Genomic DNA, 13,633 nt, shown 5'->3' with positions numbered 1-13,633 from the left:
GAGCTGAGGCCCAGAGAAGTTAAGTGACTTGTCCAAGGTCACACAGTAGACATGAGGCAGAGGCAGGAATAGAAACCATGTCGTTCTGACTCCTAGAACCTTGCTCTTTCTCCTACGTCATTCTGCTTCTCTAATGCTGCTTCTCATACGGCTTCTGAAATGTCCAGAGACTTAAAATTTCCTGAGAAAGTTCTGAAAAGTGAGAAAATGCACATCTAAAAACAAAGGGAAAGCTAATCGGAGAAAGCTGGCTTAATGGAAAGAACAAAGGCCTGGGAGTGAAGGGACCTGGGTTCTGCCACTTCAGTGTAATCTTGGGCAAGTCTTTTAACTTCTCTGGACCCAAATGGAGCTCCCTGTGGGACAGGATCTGTGTCTGACCTGGTTACCTCATGTCTACACCAGCACAGTGCAATTATTTCTATTATTAAAATTATCACTGAGGTTCAAAGGGACATTCAGCTTGGGGTGAGAAGAATAGTTGCCCAAATCACGTCCGGACTTGGGAAGGAGGAGAGAGAAAAACTGGTGATGGTCTCTCGATAGACAGTTAGCTCCTTGAAGGTAGGAATCATGTTTTCTAACACCGTCATATTTTCTCTTTCACTTAGTCAAGTGTTCTGCACATACTAGATGCTCACAAAATGCTTTTGATCAATTATATGCTGGCTTATGAAGGGTTGGACTAGATTCCATGAACCTTTAACTCGTTCATCTGTGCTCAGTTCTACTCTCCAAGGTGAAGGCAGGAATTTCAGCAGAAACTGAACCAAGGGGTAGGAGGAGGAGAGCGACATCTGAGAAGAATGTTAAAAAAAAAAAAAAATAGCATATTCACTTTGGGGAGGGGGCAGTCTAAACAAGGATTTAAAGGAAAAATTATGCCTACCTAAAGATACGGTAAGCACCCAAGCGATACAGAAGACATTTATCACGGTACAGAGGAGGATAAATTTAGCTAAGGGGCTAAAATAAAGAAAAATTTCTTTTGGCTAGGCTGCATGAAAATCTCAATGTAATGGATGAAACTGGATTCTCAGGGTTATTTGTAGTTATTTGGAACAAATGAGGAAGCGTTTCATATTTGGCGAAGGAATAATATAAAGGTCCCTCTACATCCTAATTTCTAAAGTGATAGGAGGCCGATAATGTGTAAGAGGCTAATCTTGTACAATTTTTGCTCGGCTAAATTCAGAAAACGCCCATGATCTCACAAGAAAAAAAGGCCTCTTGAGACTCTGAGCTTGATCTGTGCGCCAAAAATGCTCAGATAAGTTCAGATGCAGCAGAAGTTGCTGAAACCATGAGAGAATTGAATCCAAGTGGAGAAGGTTCCTCTGCCCCGCCACCGACTTGTGCGCTGCCCCCAACTGCTCATGCAAGTCTGAGGCGATCGTGACAACATTTGATTAAAACTCGGTTAAGCACAGTAGCAATAACTGGGAGAACAAATCAAAGTTTCTAATTCTCCGAGCCTTAGTCAGACAAAACTCTCATTGGGACCCCAGAAGCAGCCTTAAGGTTTTTATTACTAGATTCTTCCATGCGCCTGGTTCACTGCAACCTTCTGGTCAGTTAATAAGTCCTGGAATGTCACAGCAGGAAAATAGACTAATGTACAAATCACTGTGGCAGGGCCTTGAGTTTGCGACAGGCATAAACAACTCCAACTCCCCGCGGAGGAGGGCGGCACACCAGGGGCTATTTTTTCGGTGATTCTTTCTCATCTTTTACCAGGGAGCCGGCGGTTGCTTCTTTTCCGATAACTCCCGAAATTCTTGCTGCTGATAGCCGGCATCGAGCTTGCCCTTGGGCCTGCTCGATTGTGAGCTGCTTGAGGCCAGGGATCAATCAGTTAATAGTCAGTGGTATTTATTAAGGGCTAACTCTACTGGACTCCCCATAGTGCTTAAATGCTATGCTCTTCACAGACTAAGTGCTCAGTAAATACCGTGACCTGTTGAACTGCAAACTCCTTCACTGGATTACAAGGTCCTTGAGGGCACGGATCGTTTCTTTGAATTCTGTTGTATTATTTTGAGCTCTTGGAACAGGGAATCAGAAGGATCTGGGTTCTAATCCTGGCTCCACCACTTGTCGGTTGTGTGACCTTGGACAAGTCAGTACTCTGTCCCTCAGTTACCTCACCTGTAAAATGGGTTTTAAGACTGTGAGCCTCATATGGAACATGGACTGTGTCCAAACCGATTTTAGCAGTCACCTACCCCAGCACTTAGTACTGTGCCTGGCACATATTAAGCACTGAACAAATACCATGAAAAAAATTACAATGTTTTTTTGCCACCTTATGAATCTGGTCCACTGGACTCATTTTCTTTTCGACTATTACAAGTCTATTTCATGTTGTTGAGACTTGCCCCTCGAATAGGTGATCAAATTTTCCGTATCTGTTAAAAGATCCAGCCATTGTCCCACCTACAGAAAGTCCACAAAGCCAGAGCAAAGCATTCCTAGGGTAAAGAGAATACCGGTCTAAGTGAAGGTCAAACCTTTACTACAAAAGGTAATTCCAACTGGCCATGGAGCTTTTACAGCTACAATTGCAAGATTTAGAAGGCACTTCTACTTTATGAATTCTGTGGGGGGTTATAAAACAGCATCAATATAAATCACAATTACTTTAGAAAGAGGGAATAAGTTTTATACAAGTTGTGTTTAAGCCTCTGGGTTTAGAGATTTGGAAAAAAGACATTATTTATATAAATACCCACACATATTCCAGTAGAAAATATGCAATACAGCCAGAGTCGATCCTGGCACAAAGTTTATATTGATATACTGCCAGAGTGAACTTGTGTGGCAAAATCAATTGAGGGGAAAGCTGGGCTATGAGGGTAATTAATTTCCTGGAAATCTCCCATTCTCCTTCTCTGAGTCGCCTTTATGAAGAAAAGTTCCAAAAGGAGCTATAAGCACAGTGGTCAAGCACCACTCTATTGTAAACTTATCCATTAAATTGAAAGCCCTTTTGCTAGATTGACTGCTCCTTGAGGGCGAAGATCTTGTACACCAAATCCCCTGTATTATGCTTGCTCATTTTGTATAGAGCTCTGCACCCAGTAAACACTTAAGAAATATCAATCGTTGCTTGATTAATAAGTCGAAGTCCCAGCCCTGCCCTCGTGTGCTAGTTTCTGAGTAAACGTGAAAGCTAAGTGGAGTTTGTCTAGAAATAGGTCGAGAGGATTAACTGGAGAAAAAGAATTATAAAATTGGACTTTTTGGCTAACTTTCCAATCGTATTTAGTAAGTAGCTACTGTGTGCCGAGTCCTATACTAAGCAGTTTGGAGAGTGCAGTATAACAGAGTTGGCAGACACGTAGGGAGGGCGTTCCAGGCCAGAGGCAGGACGTGGGCAAGGGGTCAGTGTCGAGATAGAGGAAATTCAGATAGAGTGAGTCAGCCTACAAGGAGGGAAGTGTTTAGGCTGGGCTGTAGAAGGAAATCGGAGAGGTAAGGGATGAGGAGCCAAGGTGACTGAATGCTTTAAAACCTGTGGTAAGGCAATCCGGTTCTGCTCAACTTCTGCTCCCACCGTCCGTTAAAGTGGGGAGAAATGGGTCCGGCTGGTCGGCAGCGGGGCTGGCGCAGTAATTGAGGCAGAATAAGATCGGTGCTTGGATTAATGTGGTAGCAGTTGAGATGGAGAAGACAGGATAGATTTGAGCGGTGGTATGAAGGTTGAATTGACAGGAGTTTGACAGATGAAGTATGAGGTTGAATGAAAGAGATGATTTACAGGTAAACCACAGCGATTGGGCTGGTGATGTAAGGAGGAGGATGGGGAGGTCTGCAGTAATGGAAACCTCAAGGAGTGGACAAGATTTGGGTGGGAAGATAGGGGTTCTGTTCTGGACAAGTTAACTTTGAAGAGTCGGCAGGACATCCAAGCAGAGACATCTCTGAACGCAGGGGGAGATGTGAGACCGTGGAGAGGGAGAGAGATCAGGTCTTGAGTGGTCAGTTTGGGAATCATCCTCCTAGACCCGGTAGTTGAAACCAGGGGGGCGAAAGTGTACTCCAGTGATGATTGTCAATTTTCCGGTTCCCTAGGGGGGTGACTTGTTCTGGTGGATCGAGGTTGGAGGCTTCCCTACTCTTTGGCCATCCCCTTCGTCACCCCTTCACCAAAATCCCCAGTAGTGGAAGACTTCAGATTGTGTGGATCTGAAATGATCCCCGTCCTTCCCTACTGGGTGGGTCGGCATTTCATTCTGAGATGGCTGGCAGGAGGTCAGCGTTATAAAAATCATACTACTTCAGCTTTCTACTGTGCTTTCTTCCAAAGTATTTCAAGAGCTTCCAAAAATGCTATATCATTTATTCTCAAAATAACACCATGGCACAGGGAGAAATAAACAGAGAAAGTGCATTTTAGCACACCTTTGCACCAATCTCCTAAATTTGAGATATTACCACCTCTCCACACACGTCTTTCTTGGGATTTGTGGAGAAAGACCTTCATCTTGGCGTTTATAAGAGATTCGCAGCTGTCATATGAGGACCGACAAGCTTGGATACAACCTCATGTTTAATAACCTCGTTTCCCAGTTGAAAGACAGCTACATCTGAGTTGTTTTCTATCTACCCCACTGCTGGGTAGTTGTCAATCAATCCATAGTATTTCTTTAGCAAAACTAGAGAAGCAGCAATGGCATAGACGTGTGAGTCAGAAGGCCATAGGTTCTAATCGTGACTCCACCACTTGTCTGCTGTGTGACCTTGGGCAAGTCACTTCACTTCTCTGTGCCTCATTTACCTCATCTGTAAAATGGGGATTAAGACTATGAGGCCTATATGGGATAGGGACTGTGTCAGACCTGATGACCTTGACTCTACCCCAGCATTTAGATCAGTGCCTGGCACGTAGTAAGAACTTAACCAATACCACAGTTAACAAATACCACATTAACTACTATTGCTCAAGTCACTGATGTGTTTCTACTGTTCAGTAGCAACTTGCCCCTTCTTGGCACCTTAACTTGATTTGCCATTCTGCCTTTCACAGCCATTATGTGAAAGCCCTTGCTTACAATGTGCCCCAGTGAGAAAATGTCTGTTGAAGCCATTAGCTGGACCATATCATGGATCTCCTGGATTTCGCCTTAACAGATTGATCCTACCCACTGGCAGTTTTCTCCAGTGTCCGCCCCACCTGGTTTAATACGTATTACCTGTTGCCTTTCCTCCCTATGTAACCAATAGAACAAATCCCATTAGATGACAAACACTTACGCTAGACCAGAAATTCTTTGAAGACTAGCATCACAACTTCTATCATGCCCCTCCCGTGCGCTTAGAACAGTGCTCTTTGTGCATTATAGACACTCAACGAGCTTGGCCTAGAGGATAGAACACAGGCCTGGGAGTCAGAAGGATCTGGGTTCTAATCCCAGCTCTGCCGCTAGTCCACTCTGTGACCTTGGGCAAGTCACTTAACTTCTCTGGTCCTCAGTTACCTCGTCTGTAAAATAGGGGTTAAGACTGTGAGCCCCCTATGAGACAGGGACTGTGTCCAACCTGATTATTTTATATCTACCCCAGCACTTGGAACTGTGTTTGGCACATAGTAAGTGCTTAACAAATACCATAATTATTATTATTACAAATGACTGACTCTCTTAAATCCAACCTTTGAAAACCAACACCATATTTTCCCACAGAAAAGATTTATATGTGAGGGTTTGAGTTGTGAATGAAGATCAGATACCTTATTGTTTGCCCAATTACTAATAATAATAATTTTGGTATGTACTAAGTGATTTCTATGTGCCAAGCACTCTGCTAAGCACAGGGCTTATAGTAATATAAAAATATCAGACGTTTCCTCTTCTATTGGCTTCACAGTCCAGGCGAAAAAAATACATTATCCCCATTTTACCCACGAGCAAACGGAGGCATAGAGAAGTGACATTCCTACTGTGACCCATCAGCAAATTACAAAATTGAGATTAGAACCCAGGTTCACTGATTCCCAGGCTAATTTATTATTTTGATTTAGAACAGCTCTATAGTAGGGTAGAGACTCTCATTATCTTTTAAGAGCACCATCAAAAGAGTTGGGCACACCCACGCCTGGAGTTGAAACAAGGAGAGGACAAAGAGAGAGGGAGACAGAGGTAGAGACACCAAGAGAATGAGACAGAGGGATCCAAAAAGACACAGAGAAACAAATGAGAGGCTCAGAGATGAAGCGAAGGGCAGAGAAAGTATTTAAGTGTATGTATCTGGCTCTCTTCAGGGAAAAAAAAAATCCCATGAATTCCACCCAAGTCATAATAGAAGCTGGCTCACTAAGCCAACTTTGCCCAGTTAAACTTAATAGCCTGGAGGGATGTGAAAGGGGAGACAGTCTAAGCATGTAACCTGGTCCTCACGAAAGTGATAGAGGTATACACATAAAAGACCTGTATATTCAGTAAAGCTATATCTCACAGAGCTTAATTCATAGCACGGATGCTTGGAGGAAACAGTTTTTAGTTTGCAAATGTTCATCCAAAACTAATAAAAAAATACGTTAGTACTCTCCCCAATCCCATCCATCTCATCAAGTAGACTGATGGAGTCCTACAGGCCAAGAGTGAAGTTGTATTTCAACGTCTCAACTACGGTAACAGTGGCAGGGATTTGCACTCTGTAGGTCAGCTTGAGAAACTGACCCTGCTCTGAAACATTGTCCTCTGTGTGTTTTAAGGAAAGGTTTCCTCGCTTTTCTTGGCAGTGACAGAACTCAGACTTGAATCATTCAATTTGAAAAAGTATGTCCAGTAATTAGTTCTTTAACATTAGGGAGATTCAATAAAATCCTTGTCTAGCTTCTTACTGCATGACAAGACTCACCAGCAAAGCTAGGGGTGTGCTATTGCCTGGACATATGTGCCCTTGTGTGCCTGGGTGCGAGTTTGAGTGTCTGAAAGAGGGGGAGAGAGAGAGAAAAATGATGGGGTTGGGGGGGGAAGATAAAGAAAGAGACAGGGAGAAGATTTGGGGGAAGAAAGGGGGAGAAGAGAGATAAATGGAGAGAGAGAGAAGAGAAAATGAGAGAAAGGAGAGTGGGAATGGGAGAGGGTTTTCAAGGTTTTTGGAAGAAGTTTAATATACATAATGACTTGGGTAATCTTAACAGCATCGATTTTAAGGCTTTCTGCTGAGTTATACCAGAAATTACTTGTTCATAAAATGGATCCGAAGCAGTTTTGAGCCAAAGGTGAACCTTGGGAAGGTTAGAAATTATTTATCTGTGTGAAAACATGACTTTTTATTTCAAAGAAACTTAAAGGCCCACTAGCTACCGGGGAGCTAATGAAATTCAAGATATGGAGAACAGCATTGTGTATTAGGAAGACCACTGGTGTGGGAATTGGATAAACTGTTGGATTTTAAGCCCCATAAGGGTAGGAATGGTGCCTTTTATTTTCAAAACACCCAATCCAATGTCAACAGTAATCATTAAAAAAAAAATGGTACAGAAAATAATGATTAGGACCAGAGTCATATGAAAATGGTTTGGGTTTTTTTTGTTTTGCTTTAAGGAAAGTTTTGCATTACACTCCCATTTGGGTCATTTGTGAAAAGAATCTGTGGGAAGATGAGTTTATAGTTGGGACTGGGCTGTGAAATCCTTGTGGAAAAAGACAAGAATTGCAATATCTGATGCCTGTGGATATGCACCGATGATTCCATTTTATAGATATAACTCTTGGATGGGGAAAAATATTTGCATTTAACAGGGAAAAAGACAGATGAAAGAATGGTCTTGGATAAACTCAAGGCGGCCAATCCATTCAGTTGTATTTATTGAGTGTTTACTATGTGAGAGCACTGTACTAAGTATTTGGGAGAGTACAATACAAAAATAGACTCATTCCCTGCCCACATTCATTCATTCAATAGTATTTATTGAGTGCCTACTAAGTGCAGAACACTGTACTAAGCGCTTGGAATGTACAAATCAGTTACAGATAGAGACAGTCCCTGCCCTTTGACAGGCTTACAGTCTAATCGGGAGAGACGGACAGACAAGAACAATAGCGATAAACAAATAAACAGCATGGCTCAGTGGAAAGAGCCTGGGCTTCGGAGTCACAGGTCATGAGTTCGACTCCCAGCTCTGCCACTTGTCAGCTGTGTGACCTTAGGCAAGTCACTTAACTTCTCTGTGCCTCAGTTACCTCATCTGTATAATGGGGATTAACTGTGAGCCTCACGTGGGACAACCTGATTACCCTATATCTACCCCAGCGCTTAGAACAGTGCTCTGCACATAGTAAGCGCTTAACAAATACCAACATTATTATTATTATAAACAATAAATTGAATACATGGGTTGAATGACAAAGAGGAGTCGGTGTAATGCCCAGGTTACAGCCTGTGAGTTAGGAAGGATGCCCCAGGTCACTCAGCAGACAAGTGACAGAGCAGGGATTAGACCCCAGAATCACCAAATATGCCATCAGACTTCAGTCAAGCACCTTGGTAAAAGGATGTGAGAAAAAACCCCTGAGGCTGTGTTACCTCCTTGATCCTCCCTTTGTGTTCACCCTCCCATTATCGACCCATTATGGGAGGATTTCTGCACCTGACCCTTATGTGAAAATTGTGGTTTTTGTTACTCGTTTTTGCCATGACAAGCACCGTGCTAAGTGCTGGGATAGAAACGTGAATATGCTTGGGAAAACTCGGTGTAACTGTAAGCAGCTACTAACTTTTTGACTGCTGAGGTAATAAGACAAGTAAGCTTATCTATCAGTATTCCAAAGGAGAGACACCATGTCTAATCTTCACTTGTGGAATCTTTCCCAAAACTTAATGCAGTGTTTTTCACATGGTAAGTGATTAATCACTACTATTACTACTCCAGCGTGTTTTTACAGCACAAGCTTTGGCATTGTAACTTAGTGGAAGTCACTAGACCCAGGTTCTAAATGCAGCTCTGCCAGTGGCTGTGCTGTGGGAGCTTGGACAGATCACTTAACCTCTCCTGGCATCAGTTTCCTCATCTCTAAAATGGGCATAAGATACCTGCTCTCACATCGTTTAGACTGTGAGCCCGTTATTGGGAAGGGATTGTCTCTGTTTGTTCCCGAACTGTTCATTCCAAGTGCTTAGTACAGTGCTCTGTACATACTAAGTGCTCAATAAATGTTATTGAATGAACATCCTTTGAGACTGCAAGCCCCAGGTGGGAAAGGGACTGTATCTGATCTGATTGTCTTTCATACTCAAGTCCTAATACCCCAGTGTCACAGTAAATCTTCAACAGATACAATAATATCAACAATTACATCTTTCAGCTGTGCATTCATACCCCAAATAGCCATTTGAAACTAACTCTCTAATTTCTAGATCTGTGTATTAGACATTCTCCTGGAACAAAATTCAAGACACTTTGGGAACTGCTTACTGATACACTGGAATCCCAAAATGCGGTTGGAATTTTTTATTGATCACTGCACATTTATAATCTCCCAGATGTCTGTGGTTCAGGAATTTAAGATTTGCAAAATAAGAAAATAATGGAAGGATTGGAAAAGTGTTAGAAAAAGTTAAAAGGACTGCAGTTTCTCAGCCAGCAGATGTAAAATGTTCAGATGACTTTGTAGTAATCTCCAAGTATAGACAAGGACACGGTCTAGTGGAAAGAACATAGGACCTGGGGTGTGAGGTAGGGGGTTGAGAAAATCCGTGTTCTATTCTCAGCTCTGCCACTGGCCTATTTCAAGACCTTCGGCTAGTCACGTAATCGCTCTTCAGTTTCCTCATCAGAAAAATGAGAAGTTAGATTGTAGGCCTTGTGAGGGGTAGGGACAGTGATCAATCTTCTAAGCTTATATCTAACCCAGTGCTTAGCATATGTTTGATAAATAAATGCCACCATTCTATTCTGGATATTTTAATCGATAGTAATTATTGTGTACTTACTGTAAGCAGAGCATTGTACTAAACGCTTGGGAGAGTACAGAGTTAACTGAGTTAGATGTGTTCCTTGCCCACAAGAAGCTTACAGTTTAGAGAGGGATACAGACATTAAAATAAATTATGTATATGTACACATGTTACGTGGGGCTGAGGTTGGCATAAATAAAGGCTACTTACTCCTCGTGGACAGGGAAAGTGCCTAACAATTCTGATATATTGCCCTCTCCCATGTGCTTAGTACAATGCTCTGTGCACAGTAAGTTCTCAATACATGAGTGATGGAAGTGCAAAGGTGACACAGAGCTTTTAAAAAATTAGATGATTTTAGTGGAGGTACAACAAAAGGGGTTTTTAAAATCAGTAACTCAAAATTACTGCCGTTGCAAAATCTAACATCTCACAGTTCAAAATCCCATTCGCAAATACTCCTGTGTCTGAGTCAAAAAATGATCTCCCTCCCACCCCACCACCACACACTCATTAACTACTCAGAAGTTCTATCTACTAAACATTAAAAATGATACAAACTCCCCAAACTTTTCTATTGCAGAAAAGTAGTTAAAATCTTAGCTGCTGATTCTTTCCCCCAGGACCAAATTTTTACTGGAAAAAGGTGGTTCAACTGTGGAAACATTTACCAGCTGCAGGTATAATGCTGTGTCTGTTGTCAGACTCAACATTTCATTGGTTTATTTCTGGAGGGTTATTTAGAAGGCTGTGGTCTTACGTCCAGGCCTCAAGAAAAAAAAAAAAAGAAAGAAAAAAACTGGTGCCTATGAGGTGTGCCTTTTCGCTGCAGAATAGTGATTTGTTATGTGTTTGTCTGAGTTAAATATAGCAGCCAGTCATCTTGCCCAGTCCAATATTTTATCCTGCTCACTAAAAAAAGAAACATTTGTTTGGTTAAATGAAACAAATCTGAATAAAATCTAGGGTGCTCACCCTTTTTTTTTTTTATCCAATCAGCATTTGGGTGCTTATGTGACAAAGTTCACCAATCAAAATGAACTCATCTGTCAATTGCTAGCTATTAGGTAAATCCAAGCCAAAAAAGTCACTTTGTTTTTCTTTGTAGTCTTCATTTTGAAGATATCTTACTCATCCTTTAGAAATACAGCATAATGACCCAGATAACTTCCTCAAAGATCAGGACAAGGGCAGAAATTGAATTAGAGACCTCTGGAGAGAAAACTTTTTAAAAAGTGGCTTTTTATGATGACCGGTTCATTGAAAAGAAACAATCTAACTCGCTGTAATTTACAAGTTCAGGGATGTGGATGTGAACTGACCCTAATCCTCAAATAAAGCTCTGACTTCCTATGTGGAGACTCAAAATGTAGCATTTTGAATCAGCCCCCCCTATGTCATGCTTATGCCCAGCTGGCTATTTCTAAGTGCTTCATACAGCGCTCTGCACACAGTATGTGCTCAATAAATTCAGTTGACTGACACCCCAACACCTGCCCAAACCTGAGGCAGCGGAAGGTGTGTCTGTCTGAATTGGAAAGTCAGATCTGCATTGTGATTGATATTCAAGCAAGCCCAAGTAATAGGCTTCTAAAAATGATAATAATAATGTTGGTATTTGTTAAGCGTTTACTATGTGCAGAGCACTGTTCTAAGCACTGGGGGAGATACAGGGAAATCAGGTTGTCCCACATGAGGCTCACAATTAATCCCCATTTTACAGATGAGGTAACTGAGGCCCAGAGAAGTTAAGTGACTTGCTCACAGTCACACAGCTGACAGGTGGAGGAGCCGGGATTCAAACCCATGACCTCTGACTCCCAAGCCCGGGCTCTTTCCACTGAGCCCCGCTGATTGGGATTATTAGTCTAGGCTATTACAGCTAAGCACTTTATGTTAATAGGCACTTGGTAATCACCCCTTTCTTGGCCCCACAGCACTTACTACATATCTGGAGTTTATATTAGCATGTCATCCCCTTTAGCTCCTGTGGGTAGAGGACTTGTCACCAGATTTGAATTATGCTTTCCCCAGCTTTTCGTATAGGGCTCTGCACACAGTAAGTGCTCACTGAATACTAATGATTGAATATTAATACTAACTGTGGTATTTAAATACTATGCGCCAAGCATCCTAACAAGAACTAAAGTTAGTATGAGACAATCGGGTTGGACAGAATCCCGGTCTCATGGGGGTCACTGTCTCAGCAGATGGAAGAACAGGACGATAAACTCAATTATTCTAGACAAAAGACATCCAGACATTCTCATTCAGCATGCGCAGTAAATGAAATTCCAGAGTCTCGTTCCAACTACTGCTTTAGGTTCTTTGGGAGACATTTGTATCCCAAAAATCATAAATGGAAATCTTCCACCTTGTCGGGAGGGAGATGTAAACCTTAATTAGAGGGAGAGGAGTTGGACACAGAGTAAGAAGAGGAAGACTATGACAGAGGAGGGTAAGAAGGAGGCCAGGTTTATGTATGTCTAATGTGCAGTTCCTGAAAGCTCTTTGCTGCTGATGACTTATGGTCAAAGCCTTAAGCCGCAAAGTCCACGATGCAGAAAATTTCTTGCTCTAGGATTCTCCATTTTATTTCAAGGTCATGTCAGCAGAAAATCCAGCACTACACTCCAAGGGGCAGAGCAGAATAATAATTTTATCGATTAAGCACTATTACATGCCATGGACTGCACTGAGCGCTGGGGTAGATACACAATAATCGGGTCACACACGGGCTCACGGTTTAAGTCGGAGGTGAATGGGGATTGAATCCCCTTCTCGCAGATGAAGGAACTGAGGCCCAGAGAGGTTAAGTGACTTGCCCAAGGGCACGCAGAAGACAAGTAGCAGAACCATCATTAGAACTCGGGTCCTCTCAGTCCCAGGCCCATACTCTTTACACTGGGCCATACCGTTTCTCTGCCTCATCCCCTCCCCTACCATGGCCCGGACAGTTGGAGACCCAGTGCTCTCTTCAAATTGTTTCTTGGACAGCATACCATTTCCCAGAATTTACTTTCAGGACTCTTTAGTCTCTGGAATCCCAAGTGGAGGGAATATTATCAGTGGCAGGATCAGGGGCAAATTGCAGATAGCAGGTTCGGGCCTACCTTCCACATCTGTGCCTTTTCCCACTTTCCTTTCCCTTTCCAGCCTCATCCTCTTCAATTTAACCTTCCACCTGGTCTCTCTGTCCCTTTGGTTCAGTCAGCTTTTCTCGTTTTCTCTTCTTTCTCTGCCTACTTTCATTATTATTATTATTATTACTTTGAACTTTGAAAAAAATCCCTTTATTATCCTAGAAGAGCCTGAGAAAACCAGCAATTGCAGGAAGGTCCTTGAGGGTAAGAATCGTGCTTTCCTATATTGTTGTACTTTTCCAAGCTTTTAGTACAGTGCTCTGCACACAATAAGTGCCCAGTAGACACCAATGATTGAGTTGTGAGAAGACTGGAATGGCAAAATTAAACGTGGTGATGGGAAAGGCTTTTGGTTCCATTCCTAAGTCTTTAATTCCATTTTGCATTTTCTTTGGAGAAATCTGTATGGCTTCTAAACATTTGTTTTCACTCTACCTTGATATTGGGCATGTCTTCCAAGGTCAACTAAAGCCCAAGGCTGGGCCAGCTGGTGGATCTCCAAATTGTCATCAAGAAGGGAGTGTAATCAACAGCAACTTGCTCCATATCCCGGTTGAGGAAAGAATAATGGCTGTCTGCCCCTC

This window comes from Ornithorhynchus anatinus, chromosome 15 (genome assembly GCF_004115215.2).
Source record: "Ornithorhynchus anatinus isolate Pmale09 chromosome 15, mOrnAna1.pri.v4, whole genome shotgun sequence".
In the NCBI taxonomy this organism is placed as follows: domain Eukaryota; kingdom Metazoa; phylum Chordata; class Mammalia; order Monotremata; family Ornithorhynchidae; genus Ornithorhynchus; species Ornithorhynchus anatinus.
The sequence above is the reverse complement of the archived record's forward strand: the minus strand, read 5'-3'. Positions refer to the sequence as shown.